This window comes from Ruditapes philippinarum, unplaced genomic scaffold (assembly GCF_026571515.1).
Source record: "Ruditapes philippinarum isolate M1 unplaced genomic scaffold, ASM2657151v2 ctg4175_1_1_1_1, whole genome shotgun sequence".
NCBI classification, from domain to species: domain Eukaryota; kingdom Metazoa; phylum Mollusca; class Bivalvia; order Venerida; family Veneridae; genus Ruditapes; species Ruditapes philippinarum.
This window is the reverse complement of record NW_026853197.1, coordinates 277,381-288,696: the sequence shown is the minus strand read 5'-3', so window position 1 is coordinate 288,696 and position 11,316 is coordinate 277,381. Positions and strand designations below refer to the sequence as shown.

At 33.7% G+C, this 11,316-nt stretch overlaps 1 protein-coding gene and 1 long non-coding RNA gene across 3 annotated transcripts in view; both read left to right on the top strand.

Annotated features, from left to right (window-relative positions):
- LOC132736067 (uncharacterized) overlaps positions 1–11,316 on the top strand; it is a 79,156-nt gene that overhangs the window by 19,002 nt on the left and 48,838 nt on the right. The window lies entirely within an intron of this gene.
- LOC132736066 (uncharacterized) lies at positions 4,903–5,457 on the top strand. The gene is made up of 2 exons (XR_009626541.1): positions 4,903–5,041; positions 5,318–5,457. It is a non-coding gene; the product is annotated as an uncharacterized LOC132736066 (long non-coding RNA).

The window sequence follows — 11,316 nt, the reverse complement described above, 5'->3', positions numbered from 1 at the left end:
CAAATAAAAGCCCTGGGGTCAAAATTGGCCCTGCCCCAGGGGGTCATTGATTTTCCCTATATGCATATAATTAAAACTTTAAAAAATCTTCTTTTAAAGAACCCAAAGAGCTAGAGCTAAGATATTAAGCATGAAACATCTTCTAATGAGTGTCTACCAAGATTGTTCAAATAAAAGCCCTGGGGTCAAAATTGGCCCCGCCCGGGCTGACATTGATTTTCCTTATATGTGTATAGCAAAAACTTAAAAGTCTTCTTTGAAAAACCCCGAATAGCTAGAGTTTAGATATTAAGCATGAAACTTTTTCTAGTAAGTGTCTACAAAGATTGTTCAAATAAAAGCCCTTGGGTCAAAACTGGCCCTGCCCCAGGTGTGTCATTGTTTTTAACTATATGTGTAAAGAAAAAAACTTGACCAGGTAGACCTTAGATGTTAAGCATGAAATATCTTCTAATGGGTGTCTACCAAGTTTGTTCAAATAAAAGCCCTGGGGTTTAATCTGGCCCCGCTCCGGGGGCCTATATACAGGTGAGCGACTTCAGGGCCATCATGGCACTCTTGTTTATTTAGATGTTAGTTGATCTTGTCAAGTACTTTATTTTTTTAGGGATGGCAACAAATACTAATATCAATACTCGAGTACTCGGTCATTTTTCAGATCGAGTATTCGGTTACTCTGATGATTTCCAATGATCTTTAAATTTTTATCACACAATATCAACACCGTCTGCATGCTATCTTCATTTTCTATTTTAATTCATAGAATTTGTAGCTATAAATAGGATTGCAAGAAATACATAAAATAAATATAAACATAAGAAATGTCAATGACAGCATTTATTATATACCTATAAATTTTCTTCCTAAAACACAGGATAATCTTGAAACGCAAATAGGCTTCAACGGTTAGAAAATTCGTATTATGTATGAGACAAATACAGTACCATATATGAATTGACTGGACTATTTTTGACGTTGGTTCTGATCTTAGCTGTGTATAACGTAGTATATGGAAACGGCAACCAAAATAATAAAATGGTGTGGCTGGTTTTGCACAAATTAGGTATTCATCTGTCAGTCATAATTTATTTCTTGACAGCTACATTTCTTTTTCTGAAATTTCTTATATAAGTGTAGTATAATGAATATAAGTGTAGTATAATGAAAATCATTTATACTTCAAACGAAAAGGTATATTATAAAAGGAAAATTATGTTGTAGTAGCTTTCTGAGGCTATGCATTTTTCTACTTGCAATGTTGGAAAATTGATATCTAGCTCGCCCTTTGGTCTCGCAAGATATCAATTTCCCACCGCTGCTCGTAGCAAAATACAAAGCCCCAGAGAGCTACTACAACATAATATTCTGTATATATATTTTTTTATAATTAACAAGTTTGGGCTATCCTTGAATTTTTTTTTTATTCAATCAAGTTTGAATTTTTTAAAATATATTTATATGAATGCATGCAGCTTTGAAATAGTTTTTACCTATGTATATTTGGCAGCAATTTCACATGTAGCTCTTCGGAAAAAAAATCACTTGAGCAAAAAAATTATATAGGCATAAAGTGATACCCCGTTCTGTCATCATCAGTTTTTGTTTTTTTTTGTATGGTTTTTGTGTCGCCTCTACGGAGTAGTGGCGACATATAGGGATCACTTCTCCGTCGTCTGTCTGTCCGTCCGTCCGTCACAAAACTTGTCCGGACTACTCCTCATAAACTACTGGTGCAATTTCATCCAAACTTTACAGGAATGATCAGTACCAAGTCTAGTTGTGCATATTGTCAGCATTTTCCGGTTCAATGATTTTTGTCAGAGTTATGGCCCTTTAATAATTTTTAATTTTAAAGTTTGTCTGGACTACTTCTCTTATACCACTAATGCAATTTCAATAATACTTTACAGGATTGATCTGTAGCTCAAGTCCTTGCGCATATTGCACGGGTTTTCGTGTTAAATGATTTTTGGCCGAGTTATGGCCCTTTGATAACAAGAGCTGTCCGTAAGACAGCGCGCTCGACTTTTTTATTGCTTGCCAATAAAAAAAGTTTTTGCAGTAAAAGGCAATACAAGAATCTCTGTATTTTTAAAGTGAACTAGTTGTTTGATACCCTTGAATATTACAGCAATGTTTATATGACATAATTTATGGTAAAGTGAACAAGTGGATAGGAATGAATTTTTTTAGATTTTTTAAGTTTTTTAGTGCTTGCCTATAATACAAAACATTGACAGTTAAGGGCCATAATTCAAATAAAATCTTTGACAGAATTACCTTCTCCTGGACATGTTTGGGAATCATGATTGTAAACAAGTATTCCAACTTTCAAATTAATATCTCAAACAGTTCAGTCAAAAAAGTGGACTGGTACTAAAAACTTAACCAAGATTCTAAGTCGATAAAAGGCCTTAATTTTTAAAACAAATCCTTGACAGAGTTACCTTCTCTTGCGTACAGATGGGGGTAATGATGTGAAATAGCATTAAAAGTTTCAAAGCAATATCTCAAAGGGTTAAGGCAATAAGTGGATTTTACCCATATTCAATGTATTTTCTAAGTCAAAAAGGGGCATAATTCTGTCAAAAACCTTGACAGAGTTATGTCCTCTTGTCTGTTGATGAAGGTCGTGATGGTAAACAAGTATGGTCAGTTTCAAAGCAATACCTCCAATGGTTTTGAAATAAAGTGAGGTGGTACAAAAAACTTAACCAAGCTCAATACACTTTCTAAGTCAAAAAAGGGCCATAATTCTGTCAAAAACCTTGACAGAGTTATGTACTCTTGTCTGTAGATGGAGGTTATGATGGTGAACAAGTATGGTAAGTTTCAAAGCCATACTTGTAATACTTCTGAAATAAAGTGGGGTGGTACGAAAAACTTAACCAAGGTGTGACGCCAACGCCGACGCTAACGCCGACGCTAACGCCGACGCCGACGCCGACGCCGACGCCGGGGCGAGTAGGATAGCTCCCCTTTTCATAGAAAAGTCGAGCTAAAAAGGTGTTTTTTTCTGTGTGTTGCCAGATACACAAAAGCTTGTCCGGACTACTCCTCATAAACTACTGGTGCAATTTCATCCAAACTTTACAGGAATGATCAGTACCAAGTCTAGTTGTGCATATTGTCAGCATTTTCCGGTTCAATGATTTTTGTCAGAGTTATGGCCCTTTAATAATTTTTATTTTTAAAGTTTGTCTGGACTACTTCTCTTATACAACTAATGCAATTTCAATGAAACTTTACAGGATTGATCTATAGCTCAAGTCCTTGCGCATATTGCACGGGTTTTCTGGTTGAATGATTTTTGGCCGAGTTATGGCCCTTGATAAAAAGGTGTTTTTTCTGTGTGTTGCCAGATACGCAAAAGCTTGTCCGGACTACTCCTCATTAACTACTGGTGCAATTTTATCCAAACTTTACAGGAATGATCAGTACCAAGTCTAGTTGTGCACTGTCCGTCTGTCACAAAATTTGACCCAACATGAAATTGTCCATCATGAGGCGACACATGTGATTACTGATCGCTCTTGTATTTAAGAAATATGTTGTTCCAGTTATTTACAGATGTTTGTATGATTATTGGAATAAATACAGTTAAAGTACACTGATTTTCGTGTTATACACTACAATCCATTGTATTATCTTGAAATGTTTTCCATGATATATACATATATATTTATATATGGAATAACTATATGGTCTCAACCATGACTTCGTGGTTTTTAGCTCGATTATTTGAAAAATATGAGAGCTATTGTAGTAACCCAGCGTCCGCGTCTGCGTTGGTTAAAGTTTATTATAAAGTCAAATATCTCGATTATTGCTCGAGATATTCAATTGAAACTTACAATAGTTATTTATAGTAACAATGTACATCAGATTGACAAGTTGAATAACTCTGCCTACAATATTAATACTTCACATGCATTTAGGGTCATAATTGTACATGTAGGTTACTGACCAAGATCCATAATTTTATCTAGCATTTGGGCTGATTTTTCTCCTCTTTTTCAACTTAGAAATTAATGGTAAAGTTTTGCTTGTAAGCATGTTATCTCCATAACTACTGAAGGGTTTGTGCCTTTTTTGGGACAATTTTATGCATTCATGATAATAAAGCAGTGATTTACTTGATAAAACATCTTAATCCAAGCCTTTGTACCTTTTCGGTCAGTTTTATGTATTCATAGGTAAGCATTTTTATACTCAATTAACACCCTTGTGACAACTTTTTATATGCCCGAAAGAATTTCGGACATATTATGTTATACCCCCTGGCGTCCGTCCGTCCGTCTGTCCGTCCGTCCGTCCGTCCGTTAGCAATTTGGTTTCCGGAGCATAACTTAAGTTCCATTTGGCCCACAATATTCAAACTTCATAGGATGATTGTCCATATTGGGTAGAAGACCCCTATTGATTTTGGGGTCATAAGGTCAAAGGTCAAGGTCACTATGACCTTAAAACTGAAAACGTTAGCAATTTGGTTTCCGGAGCATAACTTAAGTTCCATTTGGCCCACAATACTCAAACTTCATAGGATGATTGTCCATATTGGGTTGAAGACCCCTATTGATTTTGGGGTCATAAGGTCAAAGGTCAAGGTCACTATGACCTTAAAACTGAAAACAGTTTCCGGAGCATAACTTAAGTTCCATTTGTCCTACAGTGTTCAAACTTCATAGGATGATTGTCCATATTTGGTAGAAGACCCCTTTAGATTTTGGGGTCACAGGTCAAAGGTCAAGGTCACTATGACCTTAAAACTGAAAACAGTTTCCAGAGCATAACTTAAGTTCCATTTGGCACACAGTGTTCAAACTTCATAGGATGATTGACGATATTGGGTAGAAGACTCCTATTGATTTTTGGGTCACAAGGTCAAAGGTCAAGGTCACTATTACCTTAGAACTGAAAACAGTTTCCGGAGCATAACTTAAGTTCTATTTGGCCCACAGTGTTCAAACTTCATAGGATGATTGTCCATATTGGGTAGAAGACCCCTATTGATTTTGGGATCACAAGGTCAAAGGTCAAGGTCACTATTACTTAGAAATTGAAAACAGTTTCTTGAGCATAACTTTAGTTCCATTTAGCCCACAATATTCAAACCTTATAGGATGATTGTCTATATTGGGTAGAAGACCCCTATTGATTTTGGGGTCACAAGGTCAAGGTCACTATTACCTTAAAACTGAAAACAGTTTTCGGAATATAACTTAAGTATCATTTGGCCTACTGTGTTTAAACTTCATAGTATGAGTGTCCATATTGGGTAAAAGACCCCTAATGATTTTGGGGTCACAAGGTCAAGGTCACTTTTACCTTAGAATTGAAAACAGTTTCTGGGACATAACTTAAAGTTCCATTTGGACCACAATATTGAAACTTCAAAGGAGGATTGTTATTTGAAGGAGGTAATACTTTATTTTAGTCCCATGTCTTACAAATGCTTCATCTTTACTAAAAAATAAAAACACTTTCGGGCATATAATGCTCCGCCTAGCGGTGCTCTTGTTTTCGAATAGTCGAGCCTTACTGTCCTCGGACAGTTCTTGTGTTAGTATAATATAAACACCCTTGTGACAACTTTTTTCGAATAGTCGAGCCTTACTGTCCTCAGACAGTTCTTGTGTTAGTATAATAATAACTGAACAAAAGTTTGAAGGAGTTATATTTCACAAGGTATGCGAACAATAGCTGTTGGTAGGACAGCACACTCAACTATATGCTTAGTGCTTGACAATAGAAGAACCTTGGTTATTTAAAATATTCAAGTTCACAAAAGGACCAAAATTTTTTTTAAAACCCATTCTACAGATATAAGCATTGGAGAGAGTCCTAGCTAGTATGCTCGCAAAGAAATGTATAAAATTTCAATTTATTTCAAAGCCAGATGTCTATGGAATACGAAAATATCTTGAAGCCATAGGCAATCTTTAACATATGGGTGCCTGATCTGGATCAAGTGTGCAAAGTTTTAATGCCATATGTCAATGGACTTCGGGAAAAATTGAGGTGATAGACGCCGACGTTCAGATGACTAGGATAATTCTACTTATTCTTATCGAATAATCGAGTAAAAATGTGTTTTCTGCTTTGAAAGTAGGAATGGCATCTGCTTGTAACAATAGACCACTATACAATCAACATAATGCGCCCCCAGCAGTGCTTTCAGCGCTTTCAGCGCTTTGATTCTTTAAAAGTGTCTTCTTACAGACGTGAAGAAGACAGTTCGCTAGGACAAACAACAATTTATCCTCGGCTTCGCCTCGGACAATTTGTTGTTTATCCTAGCGAAGTGTCTTCTTACGTCTGTAAGAAGACACTTTTGAAGAAAAACTCGTATTGTATCCATTACATATTTCCCTTTTGAAACAATAAGAACTTTAGTGTTGCCAGTATTTACTTTAAGTTTAAATAGCTCGAAATAAGGAGAAATCCAAACGTCAAAATATTTTACTTTTGACCGAGCCACATTATCTTTCTGTCTTACAAAACGGATATCAAGGATATGCATACGGCCCCAAACAAAGTTAAGTCATCAGTTTTTTCCATTCCATGGAATGTGGCATTCAAAAGGAAGCTTATAACTCTATACGGCATGCAAAATGTATGTCAAGATAGTGAAAACAGTTGGGGCACAATGTAAAAGTACTGCTTTGATTACAAAATATAGCGCCTTTCTAGTACGTTCAGTTCATATAACTGATAGAAATACAATATAGATAATTATATAGTTAAATTATTGTCGTTTGAACAAGTTAAATCAATTTAATAGCCTGTTTGTCTATTTGATATGATTTTAACGTTTCTGCATACTTTTTCAGAATGTACACAACTTCGTTAATAATACGAAGTGGACACCGCATAATTTGTTGTTGTTGTTTTTTTTTTGAACGTCAGTCGAACAGAGATCTCTCCATGTGGGGTTTAGGCATAAGAAATTCAAAAAAAAATAAAAAATTAATATAGATTCACAAATGCTATTAGGCCATTGAAATTGTATAACTGGTATTTATGACATAGATTCGCTCTCCGAAAGTCTACCAAAGAATGATATAAAATTTCTAAAACAGCAAGTGATCGGTCTTCTATCAAATAAAACATATTTGTAAGTAGATCTATAATTCCACAGCTATTTATAAAGTATGCAAAAAAGAAGAAAAAAAGCGATAACATGCCAGTAATTATCCGTTCAATTAAATAAAAATGAGGTGTTTAAATTCGGTGTTATGCGGTACATATAATCCGCAATATTCGTGTCAGCAGATTGTTTTAGCAGTCCTAAAACAGCGCACCATTTTGTGTGGAACGAACATGAATGTATTCTTTTATGGGTTGGTCTGGTCATAGAAAACAAATCGTCATTATACATATGTATATGTTACACAGGTTTTTTGTGACTAGTACGACTCATGTTGAGGTCGACACGCTCGTTTGTAAATAATGTTATTTTCGCAATATGTGAGGTTTCCCGAACAGTGCTGTGCTAGTTAAACAATAAATTGTTTAAACATCCGATGAAAAAATTAAAAGCAATGTATATAGCTTGATTATATTTTAAGCTATTTATTGCATTTTGATTAGCCCACAATTACTATTTTGTCCAGAAAGATACGAGTTCTTTGCCAGGAGTATGATATTTTGACGTTGCAAGGAAAAGTTTTGGTTATTGCCCTATCATTTTTATGAACGAGTTATGCCCCCTTATTTAGAAAATTTCTAGTTATTTGATATTTTCGTTGATTTTCTGTGCAGAGATTGTACATTCTGAAATGAAATTTGGTATAAAAATTTATTGTAAGAATATCTAGGACAGTGTATTGTGTACGATGGAGCAATCATTTTCAGAGTTATGCCCATTGAACTTTGAACAATTCCAATTATCGACACGTATATCCATGGTATATGTTATGAAGTAAAGAATATAATAAAAAAAGTAAGTTATTGATAATAATTTATAGAAATAGGTTGATGCATATCAGATAGTACTGGATAGCACGATTAAATATCAGTTATCACCTTGGCTAGCATGTCCGCAAAATTATCTCACTAGACTTCCTGTTTTAGATTAATTCCTGGCCAAGATCATTTAAAATACATTTTAATGTTAAGGTAGAATATCCCTAATGGGCACTAAAAGAAACTATAAAATTGACAACGTAGGGCCTTTATATGCCTTAAAATTACCTCTATGCAAAATGTAAACAAAATCTATCGCATAATGGACATTTTTTCTGATCTAAACCTTTGCTATTAAAAGGGCTCTTTATCAGAAATGAGGAACTCTAAATAATTTATAAAATCATCCTAATGAAAAATGCTTTCCCATTAATTTTTGGTAAGAAACAAATAACAACATTCAGCTAACAATACACATAAGCAAAATGATTGTTTCTACTCAAAATTTATGAAATATGTATGAAAATGTTACTCTATCCCACCCATTTTAACACGTGTTTGGCCATTTTCCTACTTAGAGGGCCTAATTAAAAATACATGTATGCCTAAAATTTACCAAACTGAGTACCTGTTTTCAAAGTTTCCCTAAATTTTCTAAAAAGTATATTGTTTCATCTTTTTAAATATTAAATACTTTTACCGTCTAGCTTTGATTTTATTACACTTTGAAAATATCAGGTACCATATTTGTTATTATATTTAGCATTTTTTTGCCAATAAATACCTACAATTATTATATATTAATTAATTTAACTTTTTTCTTTTAGTAAGGGATCTGAGAGATACATAAACAATGTTGAAAAGAAGAGAGAAAAAAATTGCCCATTCTGGGGTTTGAACCCACACCCCTCAGACAGTAATTCTAGCCTACTTGAATACTATTCAAAGCGGAGGTAATGCATAAGGTGTATACTACCTTAACCAAAGCATAATTTATTGGAATTAAATCTACACATTCACAAAATAAACAAAAAAAATGCACGCGTGAAATGACTGCGAAGGATTGGTCAACTATGCATTGCATAACTTTACAAGAAACGGAAAAAAATGTTACTTACAGGATTGTCTGTTAAGATCTGAAATCAGTTAATGAAACTAAAGGGGAAGCCTTACGAAACGAAAATTCCATTACGTCCGCACTAATATTATTCTTTTGTAATGTGACATGACGGGTACGTATATTCAAGGATTTAGACACCTAGCTGTGTCTCATTTATTTATAAATAGTGCTGACACGCACGTAATGGTTAACCATATAATACCTTGGACATTATTAATGAAAGCCCTTATAAACGATGTATTAACTTTTGAACGACAAACATCAAATTTGAGCATAAATCATTAAAGGCATAAGACCCGTTACCAAATCTAACCAACATAAAAATGCATACGTGTTGACCTCGCTTTAGTATTTAAAAGCTGACTATAAAAGTTTGGAAGCCAGAACTATGTCCGCACCACACTATCCAAATAATCTCGGAAAGAAACAAATTTAAAAGATATATACATTCTTTTTGTTTGTTTTTTAAAATGAACTTGTTTTCTAGTTTCTGATATTAAACGGAACAATCAGATGTTTTAATACAATGCAATTTAACAGCGCATAAAAAGATAAACAGTTCCCTTTATGAGTTGAGACAACGTGTTAACTTTTAGCCTGGTTCCATGATATTAAGTATAGGTAAACAACAGACAGTTGAATTAAATTTTGTTTACTGAGATAAGAAAAAATTGTGTAAATAGAAATGGTTTGCAAAAAAAAAAAACAAGAACTATAAAATTGTTCATGAAGTGTAAAGCCGATGTATGTGATTTTTAGGTTCTTGATTTTTATAAGCGACTCGCAAAAAATAAATCGTGTCATTCCGCAGTAAACATGCGCCGTGTTCAAATCCCTAAGAGACTCGGCTGCATCCGAGCGATAACCCACAATTCTAAACATTCCTATACATATTTATCTTGTCTACAACCTACAACACAGAAATGTTAGAGTGATGAAATAATGGAAATTGACACTTAATTGTAGAAAACACATAGATCTACAGATTTATTACTGCTCACATTTCATATTAGAAAATATTTAAATACAAAAATAAACAAGTGTTGAATTCACAAAAAGAATATTCATGTTTAAAATTTACTACCGTATAGTATCAAAGTTTAATCATTCAAGATTAAACTCTTTTATTTTACATGAATGACACATGTCTTAATCTATCGATCAGTTGTACTGCGTATCAATACGCATGCTCAGTCTGAGAGCTATATTTAGAACACTATATAAGGAGCTGCGCGAGCCTGCATCCTTTTCGTTCTGGATCTCTATGAGAAAGGTAGCTCTGCTGATCATATTTTAAAATTAAATCTTAATCTAGGTTTTTAATTTTGGATGTAAATTGTAAAATTTTAATTATAATTTAAAACCTTAACTATCGAAGTGCTCTTTATATTTAAATCTTTATAAATCTCGCTTTTGATTGAATTTTAAATAAACGAAAATAGAAAATAACCACGTGGCCCTATTTATCCGAAAGGGACAATGCAGTTACAATTATTCCAAATTATAAATAGTTAAAAAATAAGAAACGTTAACCATTGAATTGCTCTTTATATGTATATTTTTGTAAATCTTGCTTTTGATTGAATTTTAAATAAACGAAAAAAGAAAATAACCACATGGGTCTATGTATCCGAAATGCAGTACTGTCATAACTATCTATCCTAATTTATCCTATTAACCAAATGCAGTTATAACTATTTCAAATTATCAATAGTAGGTCTATAAACATATATTTTAAAACATGGCAAGGTTTTTAGGTTGTTTATAATAAGACATTTTGTTATTTTTCTTGATCAAAATGCCCAAACGACGTGCGGACGAAACTGAGAGACTGGCCAGTGCTGTAAATGAGAAAAGACGATAGCACTGAGGACAACTGGCTCGAATCCGAATCAAGTAAAGAAACATTTTTCTACATGTAATAGTGAACGCAGATACATAGTTTGTTTCATTCTTTTATTCAATTAGAAATATTCAGTAAGAATTCCATAGCTTTCAATAAACATATTGATTATATAAATTTAAAGTAAAAGTAATAATAATAAGATAACTTTACTCAAGGATGAGCCATGTATATCTTTAACACATTTTTCTAAAGCAGCTACATTTACTTTTTGCTGAACCCTTTACCTCATATATACGCGAAACAATGCACTTTCGCCCCCATTAAGGCCTCAAATAGTGCAAAAATGTCCTGTTTGGGCCCCAAATACATGTTTTCGTTTGAGAATTGTTGTTAAAAAAAGTGAACACTTTTTCGGCGCGGCCCCAAACAAAAGATACGTCAG